Here is a 12,208-nt window from a genome sequence, read left to right on the forward strand (position 1 = left end):
GTGTGTGTGTGTGTGTGTGTGTGTGTGAATATGGTATATCAAAGGATTTTCTCCTATTATGAGTAAACTACCTGAAAGTAAGTGGACATATTTTCAAATCTATAAGATTGTGGATAGATCATTTTCACATAATTCATCAGGGACAAAAAGCACCAATAGTTTTTCCTCCTTCCATTTCATCTGTCTTCCTTAATGATGCTGCAGGTATGAAAAAGTTGGAATGAAAGTTAAAACTACAGTACTATCATTTGAATAGTTTACTGTTGAGTTACAGCATTTAATTCAGACATACTCAGGAAATTGGAGTCATATTATCATGTTTTTATTCAGACATTTTGAACTCTTTTCACATTTCTAAGAACTACCCTGCTTGGCAATCTTTCACTAGTGATCAGCCTTCAGGTCAAAGGTTGGAAGAGATGAAAAGAAAAAAAACACCCCCTTAAAACTCCAATCAGGTTGCACACCAGCTGTAAAGAAAGTATTTTCCTGTTTCCAGGAGTGAATATCAGTCTTGTTTATTGAAGTGGAAGGCAGCAGTGTGGGCTTGTGTCTTGGAGCAGCAGAAATAGAGAAGAGAAGGTAAATATTATTTTATTACATAATATATTAGTAAAACATCTCCATTGGTAAATCTGTGAATGAATTAAATATCTTATAAGCTTCCGCAGAGAACTGTATGCATTGGAAATATTTTCCATCACTGTTCTTTGGCAATAAGCTGAGTGGCATGGGAATTTGATCCTGAAATGCTTTTTGTGTGTGTGGTTGTCCAACAAAGAAGTCACAACAACAGTGTGTGTGTGAAAGAGTTGACTGGTGAAAGTAAATGTAATTTAAGCCATCTTTTGTTTTACAATATCAGCATGATGATGGAGTTTTTAACTGGTAGTTGATAGTTCCTGCTGTGTCAGCAGAGGTGGATGGAAAAGTTAAGGGAGAAACAGGTTTGTGTACGAGTACAACTGTTGCACCTGGATGGCCTGATGTCATTCTACACATCACTGTTGGAATTTGAGATTTGTAGAAAGGTTATAACTCCTGTACTCCTGCATATGAGTGACCGCCCTAGACCAGCCCTTGTGCAGTGTCCATCAAGCTGAAAACTTCTGTAGAGCTTGCAGCCTGAAGGGTAAAAGGAAGTTGAAATTTTTTACAAATTGAAAAAAAAAATGCAAGTAATAAAATAAAATTAGCAAGGGGGTGATTGCATTCAGAAAGCAGGAAGGGGGAGAATCTTCAAGGTAACTGCAGCCCTGCTAGGTGAGAGCATATCATTCATTGTGTTATTTTTCTAATTTATGTAGTAGAATGAAGTTTGTTTTATCTTATGACCCAACTATTTTATCACATGGTGCTCTTCCATAGACACATCTAACTGTAAAAAAAAAAAAAAAAAAAAACCAACAAGATTATTCCTCAATCTGATTTAAAAGCTCCATTACTAAACAGGGAGATTAGCAGATTCATTGGGCAAAACCAAAAATGTAGTATCAAATTGAACATTTTGAACATTTTATGGGGTCCCCAAGAGAGAGGATTCTCTGGGCACTGCACATTGGTATGTTTCTGCCCCTAGTGTGCACTTAGGAAGCAAAATGATAAACTCCCCAAGTCTGGTTCTTGCATGAGTAGATGAAGCTGGTCACTCCCCAGATCTTCTTGCTGCTCAACTTTTGCTTTCTCAACTTGACAGCTTTGGGCTGAGTTTAAAGAGATACAGTAACAGCTTTGTTATCCGGAATGTTGGGGGAATGGGGCGTGCCAGTAAGTCAAAAAATCTAGTTAACTAAGGCCTGGGCTACACTTGCGAGTTGCAGCGCTGTAAAGGCTCCCCCAGCGCTGTAACTCACTCCCCGTCCACACTGGCAAGGCATTTGCAGCGCTGTATTTCTGTGGTTGCAGCGCTGCATGTACTCCACGTCCCCGAGAGGAATAGCGTGTATTGCGCTGCCGCTGCAGCGCTGCGGCGCCAGTGTGGCCGCCCAATGCGCTGTAACTGGCCTCCAGAAGTATTCGGCAGTATCCCACAATGCCTGTTCTAGCCATTCTGGTCATCAGTTCAAACTCTACTGCCCTGGCCTCAGGTAACCAACCATGTGACCCACCCTTTACATTCCCCAGAAATTTTAAAAATCCCCTTCCTGTTTGCTCAGCCCGGCATGGCGTGGAGTGCTATCAGCGAATCTTTCCAGGTGACCATGCCTCCACGTGCCAAGCAACCCCAGCATGGAGCAATGGCGAGTTGCTGGACCTCATCAGTGTTTGGGGGGAGGAAGCAGTCCAGTCCCAGCTGCGCTCCAGCCGTAGGAATTACGATACCTTCGGGAAGGTATCAAAGGACATGATGGAAAGGGGCCATGACCGGGACGCCCTGCAGTGCAGGATTAAAGTGAAGAAGCTGCGGAGTGCCTACCGCAAAGCCCGCGACGCAAACGGCTGCTCGGGTGCTCCCCCCACGACCAGCTGATTCTACAAAGAGCTGGATGCGATACTTGGGGTTAACCCCACCTCCACTCCGAGCACCACCATGGAAACTTCAGAGCCGGGGGGGGGGGAGGAGGAGGAGGAAAACGGGAGTGAGGGTGGTGGGCCGGATGGAGACATCCTGGAGCCATGCAGCCAGGAGCTCTTCTCGAGCCAGGAGGAAGGTAGCGAGTTGCAGCGGCCGGTACTTGGTGGAGGACAAACAGAAGAGCACGTTCCCGGTAAACGGTTTTCTTTTCGGGAAGGAATTTTTTCGGTGCGGGCTCTTTGGGAGGGGAGGGTTAGGCATGCATGCCTAGATGCGGAATAGTGCATTGATGTGGTTTATCACATCGCGGTAATCGGCTTCGGTAATCTCCTCGAATGTCTCATCCAGAACGTGTGCAATGCGCTTGCGCAGGTTTATCGGGAGAGTCACCGCGGTCCTTGTCCCAGCCAGGCTAATGTGCCTGTGCCACTGTGCCGCGAGGGGTGGGGGGACCATTGCTGCACACAGGCAAGCTGCATATGGGCCAGGGCGGAAGCCACATTGCAGTAGAAGACCCTCCCTTGCTTCCCAGGTCACCCTCAGCAGTGAGATATCGTCCAGGACGAACTCCTGTGGAAAATGTTGGGACAGTGTTCAGTGTGGGTGCCCCCTGCAGCTGTTGGCTCTCCCCAAGGCACAGAAAGCCAGAGGACAGTGCAGCCCTGAAACAACCAGTCCCCCTTACTCACCATTTTGAGGCTCCCGTGGGATATGTGTGCTCTGTTTCTGACGGGAAAATTATGCAATTGTGTAGACCCTGTGTGTTTTCTACTCCTTAAGTGCGGGGGGAATCATTACTCTGTCTGGTATAAACAATGCTGCCTCTGTTAAATGTTGCATTTTGCCTATACAGCTGCAACAACCTTGAGACCTCAGCTGTCCCTCTTATCACCTGCTCAGAGACTGCAAAGACTCAGGAAGAGACCGCGAAAAACCAAAGAAGACATGCTGCAAGAAGTGATGCGGCAATCTATTAAAGAGAATGAGAAGGCACAGAACTGGAGGGAGAGAGAAAGCAGGATCCGCCAGGAAAACGCAGCGCACCGGCAGCAATGCATGGAGCACCGGCAGCAAAGCACGGATCGGCTCATAAGCATCCTGGAGCGCCAAGCAGATGCTATCCAGGAGCTCGTAGCCATGCAGAAGGAGCAGTACTGCAAGTGCAAATGCCACCCCCCACCACAGCCCTTGTCCCAAAACTCTTTCCATTGTGCCCCACTGTCACCTCCAGCCCACTTTCCCCAACTTCCGTGTTCTTCACACCACCCACTGCCTCCAACACCAGTATCTTCACCACCCACCCCTGAAAACCACGACCCTTACCCTCTGCACTCAACCACCATCACCATGCAGTATAGCTATCCTGAAGTGCAGCACTCACTGCACAGCACACCAGACAGGACATACGCGAATCTGTGATTGTACCGTTCCCCATTCCACCCCCTTGTTTCTTTTCAATAAATAATTTTTTTTTCTTTTCAATATATGGATTTTTTGGCTTTGAAAACATTCTTTATTATTGCATAAAGTAAAAGACTCTTTAGCCCAGGAAATAAACAGGCACTGCAAGTCTGCTTGTCTGCTTAGCAAACACTGATTCCTACAGATTGGAACTACTGCACTTCACTCCCATGCAGGGCACCAGATATCACTGCTGGTTTTCAGCCTCAAATTGCTCCCTCAAGGCATCCCTAATCCTTGCAGCCCCACAGTGGGCCCCTGTAATAGCCCTGCTCTCTGGCTGTGCAAATTCAGCCTCCAGGTGTTCAACCTTGGAGGTCCATGCCTCAGTGAAGCTTTCACCCTTCCCTTCACAAATATTATGGAGGGCACAGCACATGGATATAACTGCGGGGATGCTGTGTTCGGCCAAGTCCAGCTTCCCATACAGAGATCGCCAGCGGGCCTTTAAACGGCTAAAGGAACACTCCACAGTCATTCGGCACAGGCTCAGCCTGTAGTTGAACCATTCCTTGCTGTTGTCAAGGCTCCCTGTGTAGGGTTTCATGAGCCACGGCATTAATGGGTATGCGGGATCTCCAAGGATCACAATGGGCATTTCAACTTCCCCTACCGTGATCTTCCGCTCTGGGAAAAAAGTCCCAGCCTGCAGCTTCCTGAACAGCCAAGTGTTCCGAAAGATGCGTGCGTCATGCACCTTTCCTGGCCAGCCTGTGTTAATGTCAATGAAATGCTCACGGTGATCCACAAGCGCCTGGAGAACCATAGAGAAATACCCCTTCCGATTAACATACTCGGATCCTAGGTGGGGTGGTGCCAGAATAGGAATGTGCGTCCCATCTATCGCACCTCCACAGTTAGGGAACCCCATTTGTGCAAAGCCATCCACTATTTCCTGCACATTACCCAGAGTCACGGTTCTGAGTAGGATGCGATTAATGGCCCTGCAAACTTGCATCAACACGATTCCAACGGTCGACTTTCCCACTCCAAACTGGTTTGCGACCGACCGGTAGCTGTCTGGAGTTGCCAGCTTCCAGATTGCAATAGCCACCCGCTTCTCCTCTGGCAGGGCAGCTCTCAATCTCGTGTCCTTGCGCCGCAGGGTGGGGGCGAGCTCCTCACACAGTCCCATGAAAGTGGCTTTTCTCATCCGAAAGTTCTGCAGCCACTGCTCATCATCCCAGACTTCCATGACGATGTGATCCCACCACTCGGTGCTTGTTTCCCGAGCCCAGAAGCGGCGTTCCACGGTGCTGAGCATGTCCGTGAATGCCACAAGCAATTTCGTGTCATACACGTTACTCGGCTCGATAGCATCATCGAACTCCTCACTCTCACTGTCACTTTGGATCTTAAGGAATAGTGCGACAGCCAAACGTGACTTGCTGGTGAGATAAGTCAGCATATGCCTCAGCAGTTCGGGCTCCATTTCCCGCAGACAGATCACGCTGCTCAGAAACCGTTGAAAGATGGCGCCAAAGGTGGATGGAAACAAAGGGATTTCTGGGATGCGAAGCGATGCATCACGGGGCGTTGGGACAGGACCCAGAATGCCCCGCACCCACGCCCCCTTCTCACAACCCACGGCGCCAGAATGGGAAGAGGTGCTCTGTGGGATAGCTGCGCATAATGCACTGCTCCCAATGGCGCAGAAAATGCTGCAAATGTGGCCACGACAGTGCGCTGGGCAGCTGTCAGTGTGGACAGGCTGCAGCGCTTTCCCTACTCAGCTGTACAAGGTCAGGTTTAACTCACAGCGCTGTACATCTGCAAGTGTAGCCAAGGCCTAAGAGAGAGGGAGTTTGGCTGAAGGAGGGGGCTCAGGGCTGGGGGTTGAGGTGCGGGCGGGAGTGCTTTCCTTCCCTGAGACTTTCATCCTCCTCAACAGCACAGAGGCTGTTAGACCGAGGTGGGGCCATTCTACTGCATCCCGGAAAGTCTCATCTATGTACCTCTCTGTCTCCCTTAGTTCCTCCAGCTCAGCCACCCTGGTCTCCAGAGCCCATACACAGTGTGATAAACTCAGGACAGACAGCTGAAAGTCCCAGAAGGTTAAAAGGCCCTCCTCTCTCTCAGCTGAGGAGGCATGACTACAGGTCAATTAGGATCAGCTGAGAAGGGGTTACCAGAGATCAATTAGGATCAGCTGATTCCAAGTTTGGGCTGCCTGAGACCTTTTTAAACCCTCTCCTGTTGGGAGAAGGGAAGGGCGTGCGCGCACTCACTCACTCACTCTCTTTCTCTCTCTCTGACCAAGCCTCTCCAGGGGGGAGGCTGTATTCCCTCCCATAAGGGAGAAAAACAAGCCCTAAAACACTGGCTGAGAGAAGGACGGACTGCCCGCCCCTGTGCTGCCAAGAGGGACTGTTTTGCCCCAAACCCATCTCACCAGGGCTAAAACCAGCTGAGGCTGGTGAGACCAAGAAGGTGCCTTTAGGGCTGCCGAGAGCGGGTTCGGGCCCCGGTGAAAAAATTTTTTCGGGCCCCCCAGCAAGGGCGGACCGGCTAAACAGGGCCGATGAGAGGGAGGGGGAAGCCGGGCCCCGGTAATTTGTACAGGCCCTGGGTGCCTTGCCACAATGGTCTCTGAGGACCAGGAGCTCCTTGCACTGAATGTACACATACGTCACCTGCCCATAGGGTAGGTAATCATCTATGCTGCACTGTGTGCAATAAACTGGATAGCCCCAACTCTGTTGCTGGGCTACTGCCTGCATTCTCTTTTTACTCCTGCAGCTCATTCCTTTGTTGTTGTTTTTGTTTTTATCAGGGGGTGTTTTTTTGGATTAAGTTTAAGGAATGTTACATGTATGTAGCCCCTACAATGTTTCCTTCACAACTCCCTTGCAAAACTCCTCTTGTCGCTTAGGAACAGGCTTTTTAAAGCCTGGTCTTCCTGAGTAGCCCTGCCCCCAGCCTTTCCCTGAGTTGAGCTTTACTCTTAATTAACCTTGGCCCTCCCTCTCACAGATGACACCAGGTAACATAATCGACTTCTCAGCCCCCATCAATTCTATCAGGGCTGGAGTGGGGTGCACACCCCATCACAAAGTCATACAGGAGATGCCTTGTTTTTCTCATTGGATGATGAAAAGGGACACGATTCATCTCCTGGTTGGACATTTCAACTCTTTCACAGAAGTACAGGTCACTTTCTGATTGGGCTGCATCAGCTTTGACAAGAAGAAGGTCACTCCGTCCAACAGCAAATGTATAAAACACCCTGTGTTGTTCAACTTGTTGCTCCTTGAAGCTGAAACAGCTGGATGAGAGAGATTGTGAGCAGGACTGTCATCTCCTGGCCAGTGACTGCACCTCCTGCTTGGTAACAACTAATGGCATGACTACACTACAAACTTACGTCGGTATACAGCCACTGCAATAATTGCTGAGGTTTTTTTATGTCCAAGCTACCCTCCTTCTGTCTGTGGGGCACGTCCTTACCAGGAGTGCTTGCAATAACTTAAGAGGGGCAGTGTGGAGGTCCGAGAGCACTGGGCTCTCAGCTCCAGAGGGAGCTCCCTGCTGGGAACCCGTTTGCCACTCTGGTTCCCGGATCCCCACTCTGAGGCCAGCTGCTTGCCGGGCTCCCAGCTCCCTGCTCCGAGCCCAGCTGCTGCCTAGACTCCTTGCTCCTCGCTGGCTGCCATCTGGGGAACAGGGAGCTGGGAGCAGGGAACCGAGGGGCCAGACAGTAGCTGGGCTCCCAGTGTGGAGTCAGGAGCCCGGGTGGCAGTCTGGCTGGGAGGTGGGAGCCCTGGTGGCAGCCTGGCTGGGAGCAGGGAGCCAGGAGCCTGGGCAGCAGCCCGTTTCAGAGCAGGGAGCCCAGGCGACAGCTGGGCTCCAGCTGGAGCCCCACACCTGCCGTGGGGTGAAAGGCTAAGCTGTGAGCGGGGCGTTGGATTTACAGCAAGGAGCCTACCATCCTTTCTTGTCAAAGCTGTGAAATTGACAAGAATAACAGCCAGAAGCGGATGTAAGTAACACATTGCTACACAGACTCTGCATTGCCCTAACTACACCAACATAAGCCCGACGCCTCTCATGGAGGTGGAGTTATGTTGATGTAATAGGGCACTTAAGCTGGTGGGAGCAAGGCTGTAGTCTGTACACTGACATAATTAGTTTGACATAAGCTCATAGGCGCCAACTCCGTGGGTGCTCTGGGGCTGGAGCACCCATGGAAAAAAATAGCAGGTGCTCAGCACCCACCGGCAGCCCTTGATCAGCTCCTCCTCCTCCCTCTCCCCCCCTCCAGCCTGCTGTGGATCAGCTGTTCGGTAAGGTGCAGGAGGCACTGGGGGAGAGGGGGAGGAGTAGGGGCAGAAAGAGGCGGGGTGGGGGCGGAGGAAGAGGCAGGGCGAGGGCTTGGGGGAAGGGGTGCAGTGGGGGCCAACCCCGGAACTCAGGATGTCAGCGCCTCTGCATAAGCTGCCTTAGGTGGACCTAACTCTGTAGTATAGGCCAGGCCTAGGGGTGAAAGTAAGGTGGTATGGGGCGATATGGCGTACCATTAAAAAGTGGCCCCCAGTCTGTACCCAGCTGACTTTAAAGCGCTGCCGTGGCAAAGGACCCATTCCGCCTTTTTGCCCACCTCCCTGGCCACTGACAGGGGGAAGGCGAAAGGAGCAGCTGCCCCAGGCTGGCGATTTAAAAGGGCCTAGGGCTCCTTTAAATTGCTGTTGGAGCACTGGTGGACACGGGCCAGGGAGCGCGTGGATGGGCTGGCTGGGGGACGCAGACCCTCCCAGCCCCGCCACCTCTGCCCGAGGCCCTGCCCCTTCTGGGGGCTGGAGCTGGCCCCCGTACTAGTAAGCCTTTGCCGTTATTTTCACCCCTGGCCAGGCCAAAGTCATGTCACATGGGGGGAGGGATAGCTAAGTGGTTTGAGCATTAGCCTGCTAAATCCAGCATTGTGAGTTCAATTCTTGAGAGGGCCATTTAGGGATCTGGGGCAAAAATCTGTCTGGGGATTGGTCCTCCTTTGAGCAGAGGGTTGGACTAGATTACCTCCTGAGGTTCCTTCCAACCCTGACTTTCTTGAATTACTCTTTTTGAGCCTTGTATGTTTTCTAATGACACTAACAAGGGCTTTTTCCCCCACATACTTACTCTTCTTTGTTAATTGTATACCACAAAAAAATACATCTATTATTGGAAAGCCTTAAAGAGAGAGACCTGGGTGTGACGGGTTGGATCACAGAAACCCCCTTGGGAGCTGCCACCCGATGTGCAAAGACTACCCCTGCTTCTGTTTTCCCTGCCAGCTCAGGACTCCAGCACCCTGTCTTGCTGAGCCAGACACTCCCGTCTGGCTCCAGACACAGACCCAGAGTCTGAATCACTTGTCCCAACGCTGCAAGTTTACCTGAAAACAGCTCGCAGTAGCGTGCTTGTCTTTAGCACTCAGATGCCCCACTCCCTGGTCTAAACCCAGATAAATCCGTTTTACCCTGCATAAAGTTTAAAGTTTATGCAGGGCAAACTCATAAATTGTTCGCCCTCTATAACACTGATAGAGAGATATGCACAGTTGTTTGCTCCCCCAGGTATTAATACATACTCTGAGTGAATTACTAAATAGAAAGTGATTTTATTAAATACAGACAGTAGGATTTAAGTGGTTCAAAGTAGTAACAGACAGAACAAAGTAAGTCACCAAGCAAAATAAAATAAAATGCACAGATCTATGCCTAATCAAACTGAATACAGATAATTTCCTCACCAGTTCCAGAGTGCTCCCCTTTACAGGCTAAGCTCCTTTTAGCCTGGGTCCAGCAATCACTCACACCCCCTGTAGTTACTGTCCTTTGTTTCAGTCTACTTCAAGTATCCTGGGGGGGGTGGAGAGGCTCCTTCTTTAGCCAGCTGAAGACAACCTGGAGGGGTCTCCCACAGGTTTAAGTAGACTCTCTCTTGTGGGTGGAGACCCCCCTCCTCCCTCCTATGCAAAGCCCAGCTTCAAGATGGAGTTTTGGAGTCACCTGGGCAAGTCACATGCCCCTGCATGACTCAGTCTTTGCAGGCCGACGCCATTGTCCACATGGCATCTTGCATGTCTCCAGGAAGACTTCTCATGTGGATTGGAGCATTCCAAGATGCATTGTTCCCTAAGTGTCTCCTGATCAGGTACTTAACCTGGCAAATTCCTTCCTAAAGAAGCTGACCAAATGCCTCACAAAGCTTACTTAGAAATCAGGCAAGCATACAGCCCATATTCTTAACCTCGAGTAGAAAATGATATATATGTACAAATAGGATGAATAGAGATAGTAGACCATAACCCTTACGGAGATATGTTACATGGCACAGGCAGCACAAAACATATTCCAGTTATGTCATACATACATTTATAAGCACCCCCTCCCCATAAAGCCTTATGGGGTGCACTGTCACTCACCTGGGTATTAATTCACTTAATCTGATAAACTACATGGAGATTTCTTAAACCTGTTCCAACTCAAATACTGTAACAGACATACAAGGTGAAATCCTCTAGAAGGTTATTTTAATCCAATTTTATTGTCTCTCTACTGTTGGAAGGATGTAGCCAACAGGGCCGGCCCACAACATTTTGGCACCTGAGGCGGGGAGCTCAAATGATGCCCCATCGCTTGGGCCAAAACTTTGAAAGGTCTCAATTCTGCCTTCTTCCTGTTCTACTGCTCTCATGGTACTGCTCTGCTACCTACCTCTATAAAGGAGAACTAACAACTTAAAATGCCTCGTTCAAAAATTTTAAGTAACACTTACATTTGCTGTTCAGGTGTTTGAAAATTAACTTTTCTTGTCTGCACAGTAAACACTGGCATTTTTATCTGTTTGAATAATCGAAGTGGTGCTTTCCGTGCCTTCTCGGTGGCAAAGATTTGAACTGCTTCCTGAAGGTCCACAGTCTGGGCCAGCTCATACTCTATTGAGATGGTTGCAAGGCCGATCAGCCTCTCCTGTGTCATTGAGGAGCGTAGATGTGTTTTTATTAACTTCAGCTTGGAGAAGCTGCGTTCTCCACTGGCAACTGTTACAGGAAGTGTTAGAAGTATGCGCAGAGCAACAAAAGCATTTGGAAAGAGGGTGGTCATCTTATTTGTGCACATATATTCTAGAATAGCCTTTTGAGTTGATCCCGCTGAAATGTATCTTGAAAGGGCTTTCAGTTCATCACTAGTTGTCACTAGTGCCCTGCATTGCTGGTGTAGGTCTTCTTCAGGTATAGTGAGGAGTTTTGGAATATCATACAACATCCCAAATATACTGCTGTGTTCCTTGAGCTTCTTCTTCAACTGACTGTATTGCACAATCTAGCACCTGGTTAAAGAATTCAATTTGAATTGTTGTTTGGGGTCTCTTATAGGATTATCCCATGTAATCAAAATGTCTTCTTCTTTGGTGACTCTTGTATTCTTGAATGGGTGGGGAAATAGCTTCAGTGTGAAGTTCCTCTGCCAACTTCTGTGAACTCTTCAGAATGTTTTGAAGTCCCTCATCTGACCAGTAAGACTGTAGATATGACTTTGGTTTGTCCAGTAGTTCCATTGCTCCAGCTATATCAAGGTCAACACCTTGGAGTCTCTTGCTTACAACATTAATTTCAATCAGTATGTCATGCCACAACACTATAGGGTGACCAAACAGCAAGTGTGAAAAATTGGGACGGGGGTGGGAGGTAATAGGCACCTATATAAGACAAAGCCCCAAAAAATCGGGACTGTCCCTATAAAATTGGGACATCTGGTCATCCTACAACACTAAGCCACACAGAAATTTGAAGTTATGTATGTTTCTGGTGATTCCATTTCCCTCTGCCACTGTTCTCCCACAAACAGTTCCTGTCATAGCATTATCCTCCATAATGGCAACTGTGGCATCATCTATCTTGCCAATTTGGTGTTTGATAGGCTTTATCACCTCCACTCGAGAAAAATATATAGATGCTTTGAATTACATTAAAAAATTCAGCAGCCTCACTAGAAGCTGATGCTGCATCACTGACCACCAAGTTCAACGAATGAGAACTGCTTGAGGGTTTAACTCTGGGCTCCATGTCTGCACTCCTCTGTTCGTTCCTCTCATGTTGGTGCGCACCATTATCGTAGCCCTGACCTCTCATGTCAGCTATCGCAATTCCGTATCTTCCAGCTTTTTAAGAAGCACACTTGTCTTACCAGCTCCTGTAGTATCATCAATGACAATAAATTCTAAAAAATGCTCTTTGACAGTCACCATTGA

The 12,208-nt window shown here is 48.9% G+C and overlaps 1 protein-coding gene across 3 annotated transcripts in view; it reads left to right on the forward strand.

Moving 5' to 3' along the window:
• The window catches only part of LOC117875004 (amine sulfotransferase-like), a 95,555-nt gene that overhangs the window by 6,259 nt on the left and 77,088 nt on the right, over positions 1-12,208 (forward strand). For 2 of the 3 annotated variants that reach the window (XM_034765813.1, XM_034765814.1), the window contains exon 1: positions 453-582. The gene's annotated coding sequence lies outside the window, so the exon portion shown is untranslated. Of the gene's footprint in view, positions 1-452; positions 583-12,208 lie in introns of those variants that run through there. The other variant, XM_034765815.1, reaches the window with a different exon arrangement.

The sequence above is a fragment of the Trachemys scripta genome, chromosome 3 (assembly GCF_013100865.1).
Source record: "Trachemys scripta elegans isolate TJP31775 chromosome 3, CAS_Tse_1.0, whole genome shotgun sequence".
Lineage (NCBI taxonomy): Eukaryota > Metazoa > Chordata > Testudines > Emydidae > Trachemys > Trachemys scripta.